This window comes from Gossypium arboreum, chromosome 9 (genome assembly GCF_025698485.1).
Source record: "Gossypium arboreum isolate Shixiya-1 chromosome 9, ASM2569848v2, whole genome shotgun sequence".
Taxonomy (NCBI): domain Eukaryota; kingdom Viridiplantae; phylum Streptophyta; class Magnoliopsida; order Malvales; family Malvaceae; genus Gossypium; species Gossypium arboreum.
Window position 1 is genome coordinate 1851225 of NC_069078.1, and position 9958 is coordinate 1861182.

General features: G+C 35.0%; 1 non-coding gene across 1 annotated transcript; it reads right to left on the reverse strand.

The window, feature by feature from the left end:
* Positions 1-5338: 5338 nt before the first annotated feature.
* LOC128281026 (small nucleolar RNA R71) lies at positions 5339-5445 on the reverse strand. Its single transcript, XR_008271243.1, has one exon. It is a non-coding gene; the product is annotated as a small nucleolar RNA R71 (small nucleolar RNA).
* Positions 5446-9958: the final 4513 nt, after the last annotated feature.

Consider the following 9958-nt stretch of genomic DNA (forward strand, 5'->3'; position numbering starts at 1 on the left):
TTTATAAATTTGATACATAAAATTTTTAACAAATATATTTATTTAAAATTTATATAAAAATCAAATGATGCTTTGATTTAAATGGTAAAATTAAAAAAATAATATACATGTTGTTATTGGTTCAATTCTTATTATGGTCAAACATTTATTGATTTATAAAATATAAAAGATAAAAATATCCTCATAATAATATAACTTTCTTTAAAAAATGAATGGTCTTTTGGGTCATTTTTCAATTGAGTTGGGACCCGATTCATGTGTGACACTAGCTCAGTCAACCATTTAATATAATACTAGAAATTATGTCACACGAATATGCATATGAAAACTACGTATTTAAAATAAACACGCATGTTTAAAAATAACATACAATAAATAATGAAACGTACAATTTGAAACTAACTAATAATAACACATGCAATATGTTTGATACTGTGAATCAAATAAAATTTAAACACGTAAATATATCAAATTAATAATATCAAATGCACAATACTTTTTTATCATGGTGTTGTTGTAACACTCCAAACCCATTTCCATTGCCAGATTAGGGTTACAGAGTACTATAACACAATTCAGAACATTTTAATTCAAATAGAATCAATTATACAAATTATCTAATGTCATTCAATAACTCATTTAAATCAAGTAAGAAATACATTAATGCACCTTAAATCTAGCCTTTGAGGCCCTAAAAATAATTTGAAAACAATCTGGGATCATTTTGAAACCAAATAGAAAAATCTAGAAAGATTTGGAAAATAAGGATCCCACGACCGTGTGACCAGGGCGTGGTTTCAATTTGGGTTAGAATCAAATAGGAAATCCTAATTGTGCTAGTAAGTGGTTTATTAGTTGGAATTTGGAAAAAAAAAAGGGTTGTTTGGAAATTAACCATTTTGGGCCTGAATCAAGGGAAAATTTGAAGGAAATGAAGTGAAACCAACGTGACTTGAACCTTTACTCAAGGGGATGGAAAGAATGAAGCTTGGCCATTGTGCTAATGCCCATTCTATGGCAATTGGAAGTTGTAGAAAAATCACTGGTCGAGCAGATAAACTATCTACTACTTCTTCCGTTCAAGTCATCCCACCCCATGCAATGCAACATGACATGCTATAATAGATCAGTACGATAGCAATAACATGCTTATAACAAATAGATATACAGTAGCAATTACCATGCTTTATAATAGATTTTTACAGTAGCATTAAACTTGCTTTTAACATGTATTTAGTTTAGTGGTAGCAATAGACATGCCTAACATATGTTCAAACAGTAGAAGTAGTAATCATATGTAATATGCACTCAGTGGAGCAAAAGCAATAATAACAGTATCAATTTTTCAGAATTACAGTGACAATAGATATGTAACCATTCATACATCCTATATTATCATAGTAATAATTCAATCATTGAATCCCAAATTTTAGCATATTCATAACATCAAAGACTCAATTGAGTGAATAAAGTCTCTAGAAACCATTCGGGAACTATTCAGGGACTAAACTGAAAACATCAATAATTTTTGAATAAAACTAAAAATTTGTAAAATAGAGGTAACACGGTTGTATGGCCAGGCCGTGTAACATGTTGTGGCCATGTGGAAAATGAAAAAATAACCTACAGGGGAGACATGACCATGTGGAAGGGTTTAGGTCATGTGGTTCATGAACTAAACTAGGGTTTCTAGAGCACATTGCTGTATGGTGGGCCGTGTGGTCCACACGCCTATGTGGCTCTAATTCTAGGCACAGTTTGTCCCAATTTTCTTATCAAATAACACACACCTTTCGCTAGAGGTCCGGTCGATGTTCCTTACGCTCGGTTCTAGTTCGTTCACCTAAATCAGGTCCTTTAAATGACATTTACACATGAGTTAACGATTGATGTCAAGATTTAAGAAAAATTATCACAAGATTTGTCAAGAACCGAAAAGATTGCTTAATTGGGTTGAAAGATTATCGTCGAATAGAAATATTACAAAAATTTGAGATTTATTCAATGGGGTTGTAACACCCCTAACCCATATTCATCACCGGAACAGGGTTACGGAGCATTACTGAAATTTACAGACCAGAAACAAATATTTAATATCATTTGTCAATCATATTAGAAATTAATCATATACATTCATATTGTCACTTATTTAAGCCTTCAAGGCTCAAAACACACAATAGAAACAGGTTGGGACTAAACTCGGTACTTAGAGAATTTTTCTCAAAATTCCAAAATTTTTCCTAGGTGCAAGATACGCACGCCTGTATAAGGCTCACACGGCCAATAGACACGTCCATGTCACAGGCCTTGTGGGCATTCGAAATAGGGTGCACGGCCGTGTCCCAGCCCGTGTTAGTACCCGTGTAACTCTCTAACTTAGGTCACACTGCCAAGTCACACGCCCATGTGCTAAACCGTGTGTAAGTGCAGGGGTCTTACGGCCAAGCCACACGCCCGTGTGCTAAGCTGTATGATCAATTCTGAGCATTCTGTTTTGTAATTTTTAAGATGCAGGGGACACACGGCCAAACCACATGCCCATATGCTAGGCTATTGGGACACACGCTCGTGTCTCTGCCCGTGTAGACGAAATAAGGCCATTTCCAAGCCATATTTCTCACCCAAACTTTCCTTCCACCTACATAACACATAAATATGTTTTCAAGTCAATACAAGACAATCAAATCCAACCATCAACATGTTTATAAATTATCCATCATACTAGCACACATGAAACATGATAAAACCTTTTACATACATATCAAAATATGATCATCACAAGCCATTCCAATGGCTATTTACAACTATAAACGGAAAAATATATAGGATTTTTACTATGTCATTTATCACCTTTTACTTAAAATTATTGTTAAAACTAAGTAATTGTTTACTAAATTAATGAAATATGTGAAAATATGAAATTAGGACATAAAATTATTAAAATGTGATTTTATGCTTTATTATATAGTTTTCATGCAATAAATGGCTTCTTTTATATTAATTTGAATATATTATATTTTTAAGACATAAAGTGGGCCTTGCATAATTAAATTAAATAATAAAATATAAAATTATATTTAATAATTCATTTTAAATATTTCATTAATAATTTAGGTTTTAAATTAATTAATTAAATTGAATAAATTTTATTCTTTGGTCCTCTAACTTGTTGATTTTTATTCTGGACAGGTCTGATAGCTTTGTTGGATTACAAAACCTTCCAAATTGGGGACCAAGTCAACCCAAAATTTGGCTGCACAGGACTGTGCATAAACCATTTTTTAGTTTAATTGCACAAGGTCCTTGAAGAGTTGAAGAAATTAGAGATTTACCTGAAGATTTGCACTTGACCGAGTCTCAGTTCTGAGTTGTTTGCCACTCAAGTTGACAAAAAAAAAAAATCAGCTCAACTTCCTCAATTTATGGCTGGCCACCCATGGAAGATGCTTCAAAAGATGAAAACTCCTATTTTTAGTAAACTATCCCCCTATTCTCACCTATAAATAAGACCTCATTCTCACATTTCTAAACATCCCTCATCCCTCATCCCTCATCACTCATCCCTCATCATTCATCATTCTCTCATCTTTAAATTCTCTTAGCATTCTTCTTTTCTCCCCACGTCTATCATCATCTTTTCATAAAGATTTTAGCATTTGAGCCTCTTATAGAACCTTCGGTCGGCCACCTTGGAGAGCCATTAGCAAATGAGTGAAGCAAAGGAACTAAGGAGCCTCGTTAGTCAGAGTCTTGGGTGACAGCCACTCTGAATTGGGTTTAATCTTTCTTTTCTTTAATTTAATTTAAAGATCTTTGCTATGTGTTCTTTGTTCTTGTTTACAACAATGTTAGCTTAATTTTATTTAAGCTAGGATGATTGCTTTGATTAAATAATATTTATTAGATTCATGCTTATAATGTTTGTGCCTCAATCGATCATGTTTTCAATTAAAATCATGTATTTTGTTCATACGTGATTGAAATGCACCTGAATTAGTTGAGCAATCCTAACCAGACGACGACTAGTGGACGCATAATTGAAATGTACATGCTCAATTTAGATCCTAACCCGATTAAATTGCAGGTTGCATAACAACCCTAACCAGGCTCTGTTATTTGTATAGTTTTTAGATTTGCGTGATTAAACTGTTTCAAGCCTAACACGTCCCTGTTACCTCGCACGAATACTAAGAAACCCTTAGTAAATAAGGATCAGTGAAATGCGTATTTACTAAGTAAAAGATTCCGAAAGGACCTAACATGGTTTCCAAACTCATGAAAGATCGAGTTGCCATGGAATGTTTTTCCGAATATTATTAAGCATGTTGATAATAAATTGAGTTTAATTAAAGTAATTATCCTAGTTTATTTATGTTATAATTTTTGCAAATTGTGTTTAATTTTGCCAAAATCTATTTCATTGATATAGTTTGCATACGTAGGTTAATTTGTATTAGGGATCATTGCATTAAGTTTAATATATTTTAATCATCACTTCTCAACTAAATTGTGTTTTTATTTACCAAATTGTTAATATAATTTTATAAATTAAATGACTTAGCACAAATACAATCCCTGTGGAGACGATAACTCAATACTTACTTATTACTTGATAACGACTGTGTACACTTGCACAAATCTACGCATTACAAGTTTTTTTGCGCCGTTCGGAGATTGTCAACTATTATCATAGTCATTTCTTTCGTGAAATTATTTATTTTCAATTTGATTTATTTCTAACATTACTAAATTATTCTTTTTAATTTTGTGATTTTCTTTTCAGGTGTTTATGAGCGTAGATCGAATTATCGATTTACTCCCTGTAGACCCTGAAATTGAGCAAACTTTTAGACAAAGAAGATGTGAATGAACAGCTCAAAGAAAAGTTGAGATGGACCTTGGAAATTAGAATCAAGACCAAGGTAATGAAGCCAATCATGTACGAAATCCTATCCTCATTGCCGATGAGGATCAATGCATCAAACAATATGCTGTGCCACTTTTCAATAAGTTAAACCCAGGAATTAGAAGGCCAGATATTGAGGCAACCCAATTTGAATTGAAACTAGTGATGTTTCAAATGCTCCAAATGGTAGGCCAATTTAGTGGTATGCGCACAAAATATCCATATCTCCACCTTCGTTTTTTTATGGAGGTGAGTGATTCATTCAAGATAGCTGATGTGACTGAAGACGTACTGAGGTTGAAGTTGTTTCTGTACTTGTTGCAAGATTGAGCACGAGCATGGCTCAACTTATTGCTACCAAATTCTATATCTACATGGCAAGAATTAGCAAAGAGATTTTTGGTTAAGTATTTCCTGCCTAGAAAAAACTCTAAGTTGAGGAACGAGATCACAACCTTCCAACAATTTGATGACGAGTCTTTGTATGAGGCTTGAGAGCGATTCAAGGAGTTACTACGTAAGTGTCCTCATCATGGGATTTCTCATTGTATCCAGTTAGAGACGTTCTATAATGGTCTCAATGCACATACAAGACTGATGGTAGATGCTTCTGCGAATGGTACAATTTTGTCTAAGTCTTATAATGAGGCTTATGAGATTATCGAGAGGATCGCGAGTAATAACTATCAATGGCCAACAAATCGAACAGCTTCAGGAAGATGTGTAGCTGGAGTTTATGAAGTTGACACCCTCACTTCGTTATCAGCTCAGCTATCGTCTATTTCCTCAATGTTAAAATAGTTTATCGCTAATAGTGCTAATAATTTTGCAGCTCAGCCACCAAGTCCGTACGAAGTAGTTTCCTTGTGTACTGTGGGGAAGGTCATTCTTTTGAGAATTATCCATCAAATCCCGAGTCAGTGTATTATGTGGGGAAACAATATCAAAATAGGAGTGGACAAGGACCCCAGTCCAACTTCTATAATCCTTCAGGGCGTAATCATCCTATCTTTTCTTGGACCAACTAAGGAAATGGACCGAACCATAACTCATTACAGCATAGACTCAACCAATCTCAAGGGTTTAATCAGTAAGCTCTAAAACCACCTCAAGCTGAGGCATCAAATAGTTTGGAGAACTTTTTGAAACCGTACATGGCAAAGAATGACGCTTTGATCCAAAGCCAAGCAGTAACACTAAAAAATTTGGAGAACCAAATGGGCCAGTTAGCTACAGAGCTTCGTAATAGACCGCAAGGAACCTTGTCGAGCGATACTGAGAATCCAAGAAATTTGGGTAAAGAACATATCAAGGCAGTGGCATTGCGAAGTGGTAAAATTCTGGAGCCCCAATTGATTGATGTCAAAGATAAGCCCGTTGAGAAGAATCAACCAGCTGTTGAAATTTCTACACCAAATAAATTAGAATCTGCAAAGACTGACAAGGTAAATCCTAACTTAGTGAATTCAGAAACTTTAACATCTTCTTTGTATGCAGATTTACTTACTCAGAAAAGTTGTCTGATTCAACCGAAAATTCCATCACCTCCATATCTGCAAAGATTGCAGCAATATAAGCAGAAACATGAGGTACAATTCAAGAAGTTTTTGGATGTTCTAAAATAGTTATACATCAATATTTCGTTGGTGGAGGCTTTAGAACAAATGTCAAATTATGTGAAGTTTGTAAAGGATATACTATCCAAGAAGAAACAACTGAGTGAGTATGAGACTGTTGCCTTGAAAAAGGAGTACAGTGCGTTCCTACAGAACAAACTGCCACCGAAATTGAAAGACCTAAGAAGTTTTACTATACCTCGTAACATTGGTAAATCTTACTGTGGTAAAGCTTTGTGTGATTTAGGAGTAAATATCAACTTGATGCCTAAGTTTATTTTCAAGATGTTAGGGATAGGTGAAGTAAGACCTACAACTGTGACACTTCAGCTAGCGGATCGACCTTTAGCATATCCCGAGGGAAAGATCGAAGATGTTTTGGTAAGAGTCGATAAATTTATTTTTCCTGCTGATTTCATTGTCTTATATTTTGAAGCAGATAAGGAAGTGCCGATCATCCTTGGGAGACCTTTCCTAGCCACGGGAAGAACATTAATTAATGTGCAGAAAGGTGAACTCACCATGCGAGTTCAAGACGATCAGGTAACCTTTAACATTCTTAAAGTAATTTCCCAATCCTGCAGAAAAGTGTTTAGTTATGGAAGAGATAGAAACCTTGGTTTCTATGGCAAGCAATTTTGAAGAAGATCCATTGAAGAAAGCCTTAGATCTTGACCCTTTGGAGGATGAAGAAGGTGAAGAAAACATGGCTTTGATGGAAGCCAATCTGAGAAATTTTACACAATCCACACGGTTTGAACCGTTGGAGTTCGAAGTCAGAGAATTTGTGCAACCCAAGTTTTCAATCGAAAAACCTCCTAAACTCGAACTAAAGGTACTTCCTTCCTATTTGAAACGCATTTATTTAGGTGACTATTCTAGTTTGCCTGTGATTATTTCAGCAGAACTGACGAAAGATCAAAAGGAGCAACTAATTACTGTTCTAAAGAAATTTAAAGAAGTAATTGGTTGGAACATAGTTGATATTCGAGGTACCAAAGTCACAGTATTTACTGACCATACGACCATTAAATACTTGCTCACGAAAAAAGATACGAAAACGAGGCTAATTCGTTGGATACTATTACTTCAAGAATGTGACCCTGAGATCCAAGATAGAAGAGGTGTCAAAAATCAAATAGCTGATCATCTATCGAGGTTGGAACAAGATGAGGTAACTCGATCATGTGTGCCTATCAACTAGAATTTCCCAGTGAGCACTTGTTTGAGGTAAATCGAATTCATGAAACCCCTTGGTTTGCTGATTTTTCCAATTATCTTGCATGTGGAATAATTCCTCAAGAAATGACATACCAAAAAAGGAAAAAATTCATTCATGATAGTCGATATTATTTTTGGGAGGATCCGTTTTTGTTTAAACAATGTGCAGATAATAGAATTCGAAAGTGTGTAGCTGAAAGTGAGATTGCTAAGATCTTGTATCATTGCCATTCATCTCCAAGTGGAGGACACTTTAGTGGGTCACGTACTGCAACAAAGATTTTGTAAGCAGGTTTCTTTTGGCCTACGCTATTTAAAGATGCTTATGCTTATGTGAAGAGTTGTGATAAATGCCAAAGGACCATGGATATATCAAGGAGGAATAAGATGCCCTTGACAAATATTTTGGAGATTGAATTATTCAACGTATAAGGCATTAACTTCTTAGGTCTGTTTCCTTCTTCATTTGGGAACAAATACATCTTAGTTGCTGGACCATCTATCCAAGTGGGTTGAAGCTGAAGCATACCTTACAAATGATGCTAAGGTAGTTATGCGATTCCTACATAAGCATGTGTTTACACGATTTGGGACACCAAGAGCTATTAATAATGATGAAGGTTCTCACTTTGTGAACAAATGGCTTAAGTGGTTGGTTGACAAATATGATGTGAAGCACATGATTGCTACTGCCTATCACCCTCAGTCCAATGGGAAAGTTGAGAGAGTGAACTGTGAAATCAAAGGTATCATTGAAAAGGTAGTACGCCCTAGCAGAAAAGATTGGTCTCGAAGGCTCAATGATGCATTGTGGGCCTATCGAACAGTATTTAAAACACCATTGGGAATGACTCCTTATCAGTTAGTTTTTGGAAAGGCATGTCATTTGTCATTAAAGTTGGAGAATAGAGCTCACTGGGCCTTAAAGTAATTGAACTTCGATCTTAAGCAAGCCGGTGAGAGAAGGATGTTTCAACTGGATGAGTTGGAAGAGTTGAGGTTGTTTTTCTATGAAAATGCCAAAATGTGTAAAGAAAGATAAAAAAAAAAAAAAAGATGGCATGATAGTCATATACAACCTCACGAGTCAGAAGGTTTTGTTGTTTAATTCAAGGTTAAAGTTATTTCCTGGAAAGCTTAAATCCCGATGGAAAGGACCCTATACCATCTACCGAGTGTATCCTTATGGAGTTGTTGAATTATACGACAATCACGGAGGTATATTTAAAGTTAATGGTCAATGTCTCAAACATTATTGAGATGGTGAAGTTGAGCGAGTTGAATCCTCATTCAAATTTAACAGATCATTGATTTTTCATGAACTTGTTTTGTAAATAAATAAACAGTTAGAATTTATTTTCTTAATTTAGTACATTTAATTAATTCTGTCTAAGCAGATTAAAGCTTAAGCGGGACCACTGTGACCTCTCCAACCTTTCTTGGGAATTAATTTAATGTAATTTATTGAGAAGAAATTTTCTAATTGAAATTTAAAATTTTTAAGTTTAATTTGTTTTGTTTAAATTTTTTATTTTTAAAGGGGGTCAAATTTGGTCCAAGTACTAATTAGTTTTTTTCTTGAGTAAACCTGAAAATACAGCTTGAATTTGAGGCCCAAGACAACATAAATGAGGGAAAAATCCATACCTAGGGCCGCCACTCCCATTACTTACCGCCCAAGTAACCCTAATGTAGCTAATTTTTTTACTACATATTGGCCTAATTTTTCCCTATAAACCCCTCTCCATTCCACTAATTTTCATATACACCCTAAAAATCCTTAAATCTCCTTTTTGTGTCATCAACCTCGAATCCAGAAAGAAACCCTAGTTCTCTTCCCTTTTTGCCGAATTTTCTATTACCGCAGCAAAGAGATTGCCGAAGCACCACCGTTGCAGTTTCACACCGTCGTTTCTGCCGTACCATTCTTGTCGTCACAAAATTTTTGTCATAGCAAGTTTTACCCACTTGTCGATTTCTCTTCTTCCTCAGTAAGTAGAAACTTTGCCGAATTTTTAGGAAAAGATACCATGTCTCGCAAAAGAACTAGATCATCAAAGACTACTTCCGAAAACCCGATTTTGATCAATGAAGAAGTGAAAGAGAGATTTGATTCAATTTTCAAGCATCAACCTATGATGCTAAAAAAAGGCTTTGACTTGAAGAGTAACGATTTGATGGTCGTTCCTGTGCCAATTAGAAAGATAATCAATGC